Source organism: Gorilla gorilla, chromosome 3 (assembly GCF_029281585.2).
Source record: "Gorilla gorilla gorilla isolate KB3781 chromosome 3, NHGRI_mGorGor1-v2.1_pri, whole genome shotgun sequence".
Lineage (NCBI taxonomy): Eukaryota > Metazoa > Chordata > Mammalia > Primates > Hominidae > Gorilla > Gorilla gorilla.
The window spans coordinates 138,630,654-138,644,991 of NC_073227.2; the positions used below are offsets into that span (position 1 = coordinate 138,630,654).

At 36.5% G+C, this 14,338-nt stretch overlaps 1 protein-coding gene and 1 long non-coding RNA gene across 5 annotated transcripts in view; one reads left to right on the forward strand and one right to left on the reverse strand.

The window, feature by feature from the left end:
• The window catches only part of NDST3 (N-deacetylase and N-sulfotransferase 3), a 227,282-nt gene that overhangs the window by 173,786 nt on the left and 39,158 nt on the right, over positions 1-14,338 (forward strand). The window lies entirely within an intron of this gene.
• LOC129532907 (uncharacterized) overlaps positions 1-14,338 on the reverse strand; it is a 68,366-nt gene that overhangs the window by 7,337 nt on the left and 46,691 nt on the right. The gene's annotated exons all lie outside the window — the stretch shown is intronic.

The following is a 14,338-nucleotide window of genomic DNA, read 5'->3' on the forward strand; positions in this document are numbered from 1 at the left end:
TGAATGGGGAAGATTTTCATTTATGCAGATGGGCTTGAGATAGACAAATAGATACTCAAAGAGAACAACAGAGAAATACACAAGAATATACACAATATGCATACTAATTTATCATCTATTTACAGAATGATAGACATTGCCATTGAGTTCATATGCTAGATACATTGAGTTTATCTATTTACATATCATTTAAAAAACAGAATGGAAATCTTCCTATATACAGTAAACCTTTCCCTGCCCTCTAAATCAGGATATTCCACCCATAATTTGCTTATCTCATTGTGCTCTAATACATTGACACTCACAGAGTATAGGACAGTTGTATCTACATTAGATGGTTCCAGTTAGTGATGTTAATGTTCTTGTTCAGCTCTTCATAGGTGTTTATTTCTTCAACTTTAGAGATAGAGTTCAAGATATTAGTCATTTCTTGCTGCTATTCTCTGCCAGATAAGTCAATGTAGTACAATGTGAGAGTCTAGGCTTTGCATCCAGATAGACCTGAGTTTAAATCCTGATCAACTGTTTACTAGTTATATGGCTTGTCTGACTGTAAAGTGGAGATGATAATATCCACCTCCATAAGGTTCTTCTTATAGGTGATGACAGTACAAATACACAGTACTGGCCTCCTATTGGGCTTTCTTTTTTTTTTTTTTTTTTTTTTTTTTTTTGAGACGGAGTCTCGCTCTGTTGCCCAGGCTGGAGTGCAGTGCCACGATCTCGGCTTACTGCAAGCTCCGCCTCCCAGGTTCACACCCTTCTCCTGCCTCAGCCTCCCGAGTAGCTGGGACTACAGGAGCCCGCCACCACGCCCAGCTAATTTTTTGTATTTTTAGTAGAGACAGGGTTTCACCATGTTAGCCAGGATGGTCTCGATCTCCTGACCTCGTGATCCGCCCACCTCGGCCTCCCAAAGTTGGGCTTTCAATAGATATGTGTCTCTTGCCACTACCCTCTACAACACCCACAACACCCAACACCCACCCACATTCATCCCCTTTTCATGCTTTCCTTCCTGTCATCTGTGAACTGGGCAACTACATAACCAAGAAGATTTGAATTACATCTAAACCAAAATCCAGTTATTATAATAGAAGCATTTATTTATTCTGAGTGTACACTATTAATTAGCAAAACAAAGAACATAAGCCTAAAGGCTAACCTATTTGGACCTTTAGGTAGGTAATATTTGAGATGGTCCTTGTTGATAGGATTTAGACTGAAAGACATATGTAGAGAAGCATTCTGTACAGAGGAAACTGTTTCAGGCCTAAAGCACAGCATAGAACAAGGAATGATTCAATTTATCTGGAATATAGGGTGTATGTGGTAGAAGATAAAACTCAAGAATGAATATAGGCCTGTTTTGTCAAGGATTCTGAGCACCAGGTTAAGAAGTTTAATTTGATGGAAAATAGGAGTTACTGATATTTCCTAAGCAAAGGACTTTTGTTTTAGGAGGATTTCTCTGTGTTAGCATTTGGGATATATTAGTGCTGGGAGAAACAAAAGTGAGGAGGTCATTTAGAAAGTTATTAGAGTGGTTCAAGCAAAAAGTAACAAAGCCTAACTCTCACACATTACTAGTGGTAAGTCAGTACACTCTCTATGACAGGCAACTTGGCAATCTCTACCAACATTACAAATGCACATACCATTTTCCTTAGCCATTCCACTTCTAAGAATTTATCCTCAGATATATTTTCGAATGAGTGAAGTGATGCATATACCAAGTTATTCATAATAGCATAAAACCTTAATAAGAACTTGAATAACTTACAGCACATTTACAGTAACAGAATTACAGCATATGTATATATAATAAGAATGGGGAAGTCCCTTATGTACTGATTAAAACAATCTCTAAGATGTATTAAATTTTTAAAAATTAATATATTAAATTGTGTACCATTTGCTTCCATCTGTGTTTTAAAAATAAAAGAAAATTCTGGAAGAATACACACACACACACACACACACACAGACACATACACACACAAATTATATCGGTGGCTTCTTGTTGAATCCAAAATAAATATTAAAAGAAATAAGGCCTAAAGTCAAAGTGGTCCCTATAATATTGGAGAGATAACTTATTAGAAGTTGATAGTGGGGGAAAATTTATAAAGAAAGAATATGGACTTAGAAGAACAGAAATTTGTAGAAAGCCTAGTATTGAATAGTATTATGCCATGTTACGGCATGAAGCAGATGAGTGTAGATTTGCGTGCTTTAAGCAGAAAGAAAATTTAAGAAATCATGTTTGCAGAATATAATTGTCATCCCAATTTTGCCAAACAGGCACCAAAATGCTTGGAGATTTATCGTTTCACCCAAAGTCACACAAGTGATGACACGGTAAAAACAAAAAACTTCTTTCAAAGTTTTATCTAAAGCTCCAATGGCATAGATATTCAGACAAGTATAGAAAATTGCCTTCACAGCTGGAAGTGCCCTCTTCCTCCCTCACCAGTTACCCATGTACCTTCCCTAACAAGGTGAATTTTCTTATTCAGCAGGAAATATTCCCTAGACATTAGTGTTTAATGAAACCATTTATTAAAATCCGTGTAATTCTTTCAAAATTCTAACATACCCGAGGCTTGCCTGATTCTGATAATAATATTCAAGCAAAGATTTTTAGAAAATTTTCTTTAAGTCAGTATGAAATTTTGACATTTAGTCAAGATTGAATCTATGGTTCAGATTTCATAACCTCATTAAGTCTCCTTGTGCCTCTTATGTGCAGTTCTGGGTACTTACTATTATGTGGAAGGGTTAACATTTTTAGAAAGGAAACATTTATAAACCCTAGTTCTTTTTAACAAGCTGATTTAGCTAGTTCCTAAGATAATTTACTTTCAGAAAGTATAACCCTTTACTACATAACAGTATTAACTTATAGATTGATTTATCTATCAATAAGTTATTTAAGGGAGTTATAATTTAAAGCAATAACAAAAAATAATACACCAAATGTGAATCTACCACTGCAAAATTTTTAATAGATATCTGGTTTAGTTACAGTCTTCTATGAACTTCTCACCTTTTATCCCCAGAGTTAGAAACTTCTATCAGGGTACTATTCTCACTGCAGCTGAAACAGCCCTCCAGATGCCAGCAGCTTTGGCAGTAGGTGTCCTCTAGTGCTGACTCATAAAGGTTTGAAATTTTTTATATTTCTGGTCTTTCCCCCATCTCTGCAGAGATGCCTTTCTAGGTATTTTGCTTTTAATTAAGTCTTTATACAGTACCTTAGCTGACTCTTGTATCTGGGTCAGTCTTCTCATCCCTGCAAAGCCCTGGGAAAACTACTTCACTTAGGTTATCTTTGTGCCAAACTTTACTTCTTAAAATGTCTTATTTCAATCAAAACAGATGTGGCTTGCATAGGCCCAGTCAAGCCCTAGTATATTCTCTCTAATAAAGGAACAGTTCATGGGTAACTTTGTTAATACTTAGCAAGTGTTCATTCTTTAGCATTGTTCTTTTTGTCCTTTGAGTCTTTACTCTCTACTTAAAGAACTGGGTTTCTGAACCAAATTAGTACTCTCAAAATTTGTCAACACTTCACAAACCCCTTCATTAGAGGGGCTGCCTTAAAATAAATAAATTTTTTAAAACTGTAAATGTTTGAATATTTAGAAACCTAACAATAATTAATCATTAGCTTTTTCAAACCCAGCATTTTTAAATCACAAAATAAATATATTTGTTTGGTATTTTGATAACCCTCTCCCCCCAGAGTGAATTCAGCCTTATGAGCAAATATAATTAATTGAAACCTCCTAGTAGTGAAGCTGATCTTTGTGATTACCTAAATTTAATTCATTCACATATGAGCCAAAATCAAATTTTCATGTAGGTCGATTTTCTCGAAAGTTTTTGAAGTTAAATTAAACACATTTAGAGATGTTTAATTTAATGTTCTTCCTATATCTATTATATTGTGGAGGGAGTGATTTAAAACAAACAAGCAAAATGCTTCCTGCTGGAAAATAAAGATGTTTTCATTGCAAAATTAATATAACCTTTGTGCTATGCTGCTGCTTAAAAAAGGATGTCTATTAATTAATCATTTTTAATCTATCATAAGAAGTAACTGTATTCATTATTCTGTCACTTTCTAACACTAAAGGAAGAAGAACAGCTGTTGTCTGGCCTCTAACTAACTGCAATGGGGTCTTTCAGAATAATACAGAAAGAATATTAGAACAGCATGAGCAAGATACACAATTCAAAATTAATCGAAAATTGGTGATCTGAGAACTGGAGATGTTCTCATGACATGTAAATATTTGTTCAGCAGCTAAAGTAATAGCAATGCATTAAACCAATAGAATTACTTTTGACACCTAACAGAAATGTTAATTGATCATCAATCTTTAGCTCGTAATAAAAGGGCTGAACTTGCAGTTCTGAAAGTATAGCCAGAAAAATTATGTGAGAGACACAAATGTTATAAAAAAGACAAACTGCTCCAAGCTAAATTGCTTTAAATTACATTGACCTCATCACTGTACCTTTGAAACCTGTCCCTAACTGAGAGCAATTGATTTACCCTTCCAACTTTCCTTTAAAGCCTATCAGATCCCAAATTCTAAATGTTAAGAACCCTTTGCCAAAGTATTCTGCAATTGAGCTTTCCTTTGAGATTCTTAAGTGATGACTAAGGCACGTGCCAGGTAGAAAAACAGTACTCAATGAATTTAAACCTTAGAAATTAAGGTGACATCTTTTGTCTCCCCCTGGAGAAGGTAATAAAGTGAAAGTAATTTTTAGCATAAGACCATTGTAATTACACAAAAACATGAAAGATAATAGACACCAAAATGAGCTGTGAGAGGGACAAACATGCCAAAATTTCTAACACCTACCCACACCCAGAATAAAAATGTCAAGTTCCTGGAAATTAAGGAGGATTTGTGGGGAGGATTTTTGGAAAGAGTTGTGCTGTGTGTTGAGCATGATCCCACCACCCTCTATCCATGGGAGAACAGAGGGGTCATTGCCTGCTCTGCTGCTCAGCTGAGCTCTGGCTTGAGGGTCACTGAGACCATCAGAGAGCTTGAGAGGTGTTCCCTGCAGGAGGGGGACACAGTAGGTTGTTGTCTGCCTTACAACTAATAAATCCAAAGTATGAGAGAGAGATTGGCTAAAGTGGTATCAGAAGAAGAAATAACTACATATAAGAATTATGTGCCCTTTTTTCCAAAGACAGATCAAAGGCTCCCAAATTCCAGGGCCCAAATGTGCAACTCTTAAAAGGAATATTAGCCTAGGATCCTTTTAAAAGAGAACCTGCTGGGCCGGGCACAGTGTTTCACACCTGTAATCTCAGCACTTTGGGAGGCCAAGGCAGGTGGATCACGAGGTCAAGAGATTGAGACCAACATGGTGAAACCCCATCTCTACTAAAAATACAAAAATTAGCTGGGTGTGGTGGCACGCGCATGTAGTCCCAGCTACTCAGAAGGCTGAGGTAGGAGAATCACTTGAACCCGGGAGGCAGAGGTTGCAGTGAGCCTAGATTGCACCACTGCACTCCAGCCTGGTGACAAAGTGAGACTCCATCTCAAAAAAAAAAAAAAAAAAAAAGTGGGGGAGTGGGGGGACCCTGCTCAAGAGGGTTCCTGATAAAAGACTAGGGGAGTCACTGGCTACCAAAGGAAGTTGTACTGATGGGGCCCAGAAGTGATGACTCCAAAGATATCAGATGATTTTAAACATATGCATATGACAGTATCAGTTGAGTAATAATTCCCTGCATCCTTTTCACTCCTTCATCTCCATGTCCCAGATACTAAGGGATCAGAAACCTCAGTAAGCATGTAGAGTAAAATCACCCACTGGAGAACAGAGCATTGATCAGACTTTCTTCCCAGCCTCTCTTGCAAATTCTCTCCTGCACCAGGTCTCAGGAGGATGAGAGGAGCAGATTTAATATTGCAACAAGTTTGGAATTTTTATTGTTCTTTGAACCAAAAGATTTAAACTACTAAATCAAGACTTAAAGCTACATGGCAACTTTCTGTCACCTAAGAGATTAGGGAGGCCATTCTGCAAGGGAAAACTACCCATACTGAACAAATTTTAAAGGGACAGTGGGAAAAAGAAGTAAGATTGCTTTAGTAATAATATCCCATGAATCCTAATTATTTAACATATGAGCTACATAATTATTTTTAAGATTATTTCATTCATTTTATATTCAGATTTTTATACCATGAATATACATAGAAATATAAAATTTCTAAGAATGAAATAAAAAGATTTTTAAATGTCTTGCTAATCACAATAGCCTCACATTATGATTAACAGATGGAAATCCATATTTCAAATACTCTTCTTCAAACTTTTGAAATTTGGGAGCCTACTATTGTTAAATGTGATTATATCATCACTGTCTTCATTGCATTAGGGGCTGACAAGGGTTCAGACTAGAAGGAGCACAGGGGTTGGCTCTGGCACTTTCCTTTCCTTCACTTGTGCTTTCATTATTATTAATAGCATTCACTATGAACCATGGTTTCTTAGTAATCTTTTTAAGACACTTGGACTTTTTGTGATGGTTAGCCTAATTAAAGCTAGAAAGTACAATCTGTAAATCTGTGTAACTAGGCTCTCATAAACTGCCATGTACAATAATACACTGCAAGTAAAGTGAACAATGTGCCTGTGTCAAGGAGTCCCCTTGAGGAACTCCTTCTCTTCCCTCAGGCTTGCCCACATCCCAGAAGAGGGCTTAGTGAGAAACTTCAGAAGGCAATGACTCAAAGCCCCTCACTTTTATGGACCCCTTCCACAGCTTGTTTGGGACCACTGTTTCTTTCCATTCCACTTTCCCTCGTATCAAACATCCCCTTAGGACAGGTAGGGTTGGAATAGCAGCGGGCATCTTTTTGGATCTAATTAGAAGAGGGATACAGTTAGTTGGGTTCACAATGCAAATAAAGCATTTGGAATTTGTATGAAGACCTGATGAAAAAACATGCCACAATGTGCATTTTATTAATTGTTTTTTATAAATAAAGCAGATAGAGGCAGCTACAGTCTGGATTAAAAGTAGAGAAAGGCCAGGCCTCATGCCTGTAATCCCATCACTTAGTGGGGGCAAGGTGGGCAGAGAGCTTGAGCAGCCCAAAAGTTTGAGACCAGCCTGAGCAACATGGTGAAACCCCATTTCTACAAAAAAATACAATAATTAGCCAGGCATGGCTGTATGCACCTGTGGTCCCAGCTACTGGTGAGGCTAAGATGGATTGGTAAATTGAGCCCAGGAGGCTGAGGCTGCAGTGAGCTGTGATGGAGCCGTTGCACTCCAGCCTGGATGACAAAGCAAGGCCTTGCTTTTCATTCATTCTTTTATAAATAAATAAGAAATTATTATATCCAATATAATGTTTGATAATATCATACAACATAGCATCAAGAGTATGCTATGACCATTTGCAGCAGAACAATCCTACACCTTTAAAGTCTACCTGATTTGGACATTTTTTAAAAAAGGATGAAGGGTTTTCTGAATGGCTGACTTATTTTTTCTATACATGAGGAAAGAACCAAATGAGCTCCAAAGTATAAATATACTCACATGCCTTCCTCAGAATAGACCAAATAATTATAACAGGTTAGCCTTGGGTGCAAGAATTTCAAGACAAGTCAAAATATCATATTTTACCCAATCTCAGGTAACATGGATTTCTTGGGTACTTAACTATGTTGTCAGACACTATATTGAACTTTTAGCATGTATTATCTCATTGAATCCTCACACGTAATTCATCTGGAGCTGTTAAAGCTAACATTTGCTCCCCTATAGTCTGATGAAAGACTATTTTTCTACCTTCCTTATTAGTCTCTTCACATTTGGTTTCTTTTTCATCTGCAGTTCATTATTGATTGCAAGCTAAATCGTCAAAGCTAACACAATTTCCAAATAATGCTTCCCAGCCAGCAAGAAATCATGGAAAATGAAAAGCAGTGATTTGACATGAAGAGGACAATTTTTCTCACAGCTCGAACATAAATTGTCACCATTCATGAACTCCAGTAGACTGCTCTTCCTTTATGATTTGTTCTTATTCATGCCCCAGGTGAACAGGAATAAAGCCCAGGGCACTGAGCCAGTGTGCTGAACCCAAGACAGGTGGAACATAAGATACTAGCCTTTAAAATATGTATTCGGTTGGAACCTGCAATTTTATCCACTTCTAAAAATTTTTCCCAGGAATATAGTCAGATACCAATTAAGATGTATCAATGATGATGACCAATCCAGTGTTATTTACAACAATAAAAATTATAAGCAAACTAAAGGACCAAGAGTAGAAAACTGACTAAGGACATTGTGATAATTAATAAGATAAATTACTATTTAGCCATTAAATATATATATATACATATACACATTTTAAAGTATTTTTAACAATGTATTAAAATGCTAAAGATATATTGCTAAGCAGCAAACACTATGCATCAAGTTATACCATACATTAACATACACATACAAAATTTTATATAAAAATAATTTATACATAATTTATAATATATACTTTTTTATATAAATCCTATATATAAGATTTTTAAATATGAAAACAATTCAGAATTTTTTTCTTTTTTTGACATTTTCTGTTTTTTACCTTGACTGTATAATTTTTAAAAGCAAAAAGATCACTTATGATATAGACTTCAATTCAACAAATACTTTTCAGTAGCCTATTATGTAATTAAATTAAGTTTAACAAACATTTCTTTAATGAACCATACACATGACTGTAGATATAATAAAGAGTACAACCTGGTCCCTGCTCTTGATGAGCTCACAGTTTAGCAAGAGGAACGTATAACAAGTCAAAACAACTAATCCTAATAGTTGTTATGAAAGAGTAGTGGAGATACAAAGAGGAAGTAGTCACCTCAAACTGGAAAAGCAATGGTAGGTAAAGAGACAGGAAGGTATTCCAGGTAGAATAAAAAACATCTACCAATGTATGCAGTCATGCACACTGGAATGGAAAGTAAAAGCAAGTAAGTGGGAAAATATGAAGATGAAGAAGAAGGTAGGGGCATTATCACGATGGACTCTTGAAGCATTAAGGCACAGACTCTACAGCTGCACCAGCCACATGTGAATTGAATTCTTGAAATGTGGCTAATCCTAATTGAGATGTACTGTAAATATAAAATACCACACCAGATTTTGAAGACTTCGTATTTAAAAATGAGAAATAACCCATTAATAATTTTTATGTTGATTACATGCTGAAATGACATTTTTGTGTACATTGGGTTAAATTAAGTATATTATTTAAATTAATTTTATTCAATTATTATTATTTTTCATAATGTGGCTACTAAACATATATTTTAAATTATACACGTGACTCACAGTATGTATCTATTGGACAGCATTGTTCTAGAGGATAGATTAGAGGAACACAGTTCTGGAAGGAGGAAGACCAGTTAGAAAGCTTTTAAAGAACCCAGGTAAGATTCAATGAAAGATTAAACCAGGCAAGTGCAAACAGGGATAGAGAGGATCCGTTGGAGTTATAAAAGAGAGTGCATTGACAAAACAAGTCCAGTTCAATAAGAAATGAGGATCTGGTAAGTGTCTGGAATGCCCTCAGTTTTTTGGCTTGATAACCATAGGAACAGTAGTAACCTTAGGGAAAATAAGGAATACAAAAGGAAGACCAGATCTGTCTGTAAAGATTCATTCATTCAAATATTATTTATTGAGCATCTACCATGTGCTAGTTATTATTTAGCTGGTTAGGTGCTAGGAAACTAGCAGTGATGAAGCAGATGAGGTCCCTGCTCTCCTGGAGCTTACTTACACTCTATTACAAGCACATAATGAGCTCAATTTAGCCATGTTTAAAGTGAGATGGCTACGGCACATTCAGATAAAAATGTCAACTAGACATTTAAGTATAAAATTTAGGAGAAAGATAGGAATGATAGTTTGAGATCTGGGGACCATTGTGGTGATTCCACCTAGAGACAGCATGTAAAAAACAAAACCCTGAAAAACACTAGCTATCTAAAGGTAATGTGAAGAAGGAAGAATCAGTGAAAAATATAGATAGAGGAGAACTAGGAGAAAACAATGTCAAAAAAGCCAAGGAAGAATAAAATTTTAAGTGTGGTCAACCATGTTCAATGGAGTAGATTGGTTAACCCAATGACTACCAAGTATCCATATGTAGCTACGAGGCTATTGCTTACCTTTCGGAAGGCATTTTCCATGGGATGGTGGGGACAAAACCCAAGTCACAAATGGCTGAAACATGAATGCAGGTGAGGAGTAAAGTCAGCACCTGAGTACTGTTCCTTTGAAGAACTTGGCTGGGTAGGACAGTGGCTAGAAAAGATAAAATCTCAAGAGAGAGCCTAAGATGAGAGAGATTGAAATATGTTTTCGGGTATGAGGGAAGGACCAGTGGAGAGGACTGAAAATAGAGGAAAACAGAGGAATATGTGATAGACTACGATCACATGGGAGATGAAAGCAGATGCGATGAAAAGCACTGGGGGATATATTAGTCTTGAGTACAAAATGGAACGCCTTTGCTTGACACTCCAGGTGTCAGAAGGAATTTTTAAAAGACAAATGTGTAGAAAGAAGGACTTGAAAGAGTTCCTGCCTGATGACCAGCACTCCCTGTTAATTACGGGATGATTAGGGAAAGTAGGGAGAGTGGAAACTGAACAGAAGGCCTCCAGAGAGGGATGAAAGTTTAAAATAGCTGCTGAAGGAACAGAAGAGCAAGGTGACAATGAATAAATAAGAATAATATCCAGTAGTACTAAGGATTCCATTGAGATTGGGGACCATATGCTTATGCGCTATGAATAGTTCCTATTGTGTGTTTGTTCTCTAACTGTGCTGAAGAGTCCATATGTGGAAGTGAACTAATTAAATGGAAGAACTGGCCCAAAGTCTCATATTTGCAGAGCATTGAAAGCAGAAAGATGATTTGGGAATCTGAGGGTAATCTTAGCAGAGAAGTTCAAATCATTGCAGATAGAATCTTGCCTGGTAGAAGAAGTGATCAGAAGCACATTGATTGATGCAGGAAAAAAATAAGAGGGTTAAGAGGTTGGAAGGCTGTCCTGATAAGGCTGGTGAGCTGCTAGAAAGAAATAGTAAATAAGAAATGATGTTTCTCCAAAATAACAATAATATATCAACAATAATAAATAGCTCTTCATTATTAAGCAATTACTATGTGGCAGGCAGTGTATTAAAATTTTTTTAACTTTACATTTAATTGTAATGACAACCCTGTGAGGTAATACTATTATTATATCCTTTTTGTTTTCTTTTAAACAAGTAAATTAAAGTACTGAGAGTTTAAATAACTTGCTAAGACTTTAGAGCCAGTAGGTGGTAGAGCCCTCTTTCTTAATCACTGTACAGGCCAAAGGCAAAGACATAAAGATATAGTTTATTTAAAAAGGAGTAAGGTTTCACGGAAAACAGAGGAAAATGGACAGTAAGAAAATAAGTGGAGTCTAGAGAAGCAGAGTTCAGAAAGAAGAGTACACAGTGAATGGAGATAAAGTTAGAGGAGACAAGAATAAATCATTGAGGAGGCCCACAATTTTAATGGTGCTAAAAGATTACCAGAATGAGTGGCATTGAAAAAATAACTGACCCTAGACTTTTTCAGCTTTACAAATAAGATTATTGGAGCCAGCTCAAAGCACATACAATATATTACAGACAGTTCAGAGAATAAAGTTGAAAGGCCCATGCCAGCCCCCAAGGAACTTACAATCTAGAGATGAATAAAACAAGTATGTTTAAAAAGCACAAAACAAGCCAGGATAAGAAAATGTCAGAAAGACAAAACTAGCGGCTCTAGGGCTTGCATTTTTAAAAACATTGCATTTGCCTTGAGAGATATGAAACAGTGGACATGACACTCTTGAATACATAAAATTGAGCTAAGTAGCAAAGTGAGGCAGCGTATTTACAGAGAGAAGAAACTGTATAAACGAAGCTGTGGAGAGGCAAGTCCAAGGAATATTGTAGATCAACAAGCAAGACAAGTTGGCTGGTTTGCCCTGAGCACAGAAGGGGTACAGAAGGGAAGACTGGAAAGATGAACTGGGACCATGTAGTGCCTTAGGTTGACACATTGAACTTTATTCAACTCAAAAGCTAATGAGGCACTATGAGAGGGCCCGAGCCAGGGAATTATAGTATAGGAAGTTCAGGCCCAGAGCGTCATTAGAATATCCTTTCTGCTCAGAATTTTATACTTATTTTTCAGAATGAGACGTGCTCATGTGATGGAGTACAATCTTGACAGTGATGGAACTCATACATTTTCCACGATGATAAAAATGAAACTTCTGGAGTTTGTTCATTGCCCTATATAAAAATAAACTGGTTTCCTTACTTTTTCTGTAAAGAATGTTTCTGGTCTGGGGATCTAAGTCAAGGAGAAAGAAGAACATGAAGTAAATTACAGTACACTCTTCCTTTGCCACATAGCCCTTAAAATGTCATGAAATAAAGCAAAAGTGAATGTGAAAGGCAGTCTTTTAAATAGAGAACTCATAAGTTAACATGCATCTGAGAGGTACATGGAGAAATGAAAAATTTTGCTTTGGTAAAAAACAGGATTGACAAATAGACACAATAAAAAATGATAAAGGGGATATCACCACTGACCCCACAGAAATAAAAACTATCATCAGAGAATACTATAAACACCTCTACACAAATAAACTAGAAAATCTACAAGAAATGGATAAATTCCTGGACACATACACCCTCCCAAGACTAAACCAGGAAGAAGACGAATCCCTGAATAGACCAATAACAAGTTCTGAAATTGAGGCAGTAATTAATAGCCTACCAACCAAAAAAAAGCCCAAGACCAGATTCACAGCCGAATTCTACCAGAGGTAAAAAGAGGAGCTGGTATCTTTCCTTCTGAAACTATTCCAAACAATTGAAAAGAAGGGACTCCTCCCTAACTCATTTTATAAGATCAGCATCATCCTGATACCAAAACTTGGCAGAGACAAAACAAAAAAAGAAAACTTCAAGCCAATATCCCTGATGAACATCGACATGAAAATCCTCAGTAAAATACTGACAAACCAGATCCAGCAGCACCTCAAAAAGCTTATCCACCACAATCAAGTTGGCTTCATCCCTGGGATTCAAGGCTGGTTCAACATATGAAAATCAATAAATGTAATCCATCACATAAACAGAACCAATGACAAAAACCACATGATTATCTCAATAGATGCAGAAAAGGCCTTCAATAAAATTCAACATCCCTTTATGTTAAAAACTCTCAATAAATGAGGTATTTATGGACTATACCTCAAAATAATGAGAGCTATTTATGACAAACCCACAGCCAATATCACACTGAATGGGCAAAAGCTAGAAGCATTCCCTTGAAAACTGGCTCAAGACAAGGATGGCCTCTTTCACCACTGCTATTCAACTTAGTATTGGAAGTTCGGCCCAGGGCAATCAGCCAATAGAAAGAAATAAAGCGTATTCAGATAGGAAGAGAGGAAGTCAAATTGTCTCTGTTTGCAGATGGCATGATTCTATACTTAGAAAACCCCATTGTCTCAGCCCCAAACTCGTTAAGCTGATAAGTAACTTCAGCAAAGTCTCAGGATACAAAATCAATGTGCAAAAAAATCAGAAGCAATCCTATACATCAACAATAGACAAGCAGAGAGCCAAATCATGAATGAACTCCCATTCACAATTGCTACAAAGAGAATAAAATACCTAGGAATACAACTTACAACAAAGGACCTCTTCAAGGAGAACTACAAACCACTACTCAAGGAAATCAGAGGGGACACAAGCAAATGGAAAAACATTCCATCCTCATGGATAGAAGAATCAGTATCATTAAAATGGCCATACTGCCCAAAGTAATTTATAGATTCAATGCTATTCCCTTCAAACTACTATTGACATTCTTCACAGAATTAGAAAAAGAAATGAATTAAAATTTCATATGGAACCAAAAAGGAGCCCATATAGCCAAGACAATCCTAAGCAAAAAGAACAATGCTGGAGGCATCACGCTACCTGACTGCAAACTATATTACAAGGCCACAGTAACAAAACAGCACGGTACTAGTACCAAAACAGACATATAGACCAATGGAACAGAACAGCGACCTCCGAAATAACACCACACATCTACAACCATCTGATTATCAACACAACTGACAAAAACAAGCAATGGGGAAAAGATTCTCTATTTAATAAATGGTGCTGGAAAAACTGGCTAGCCATATGCAGAAAACAGAAACTGGACTCCTTCCTTAT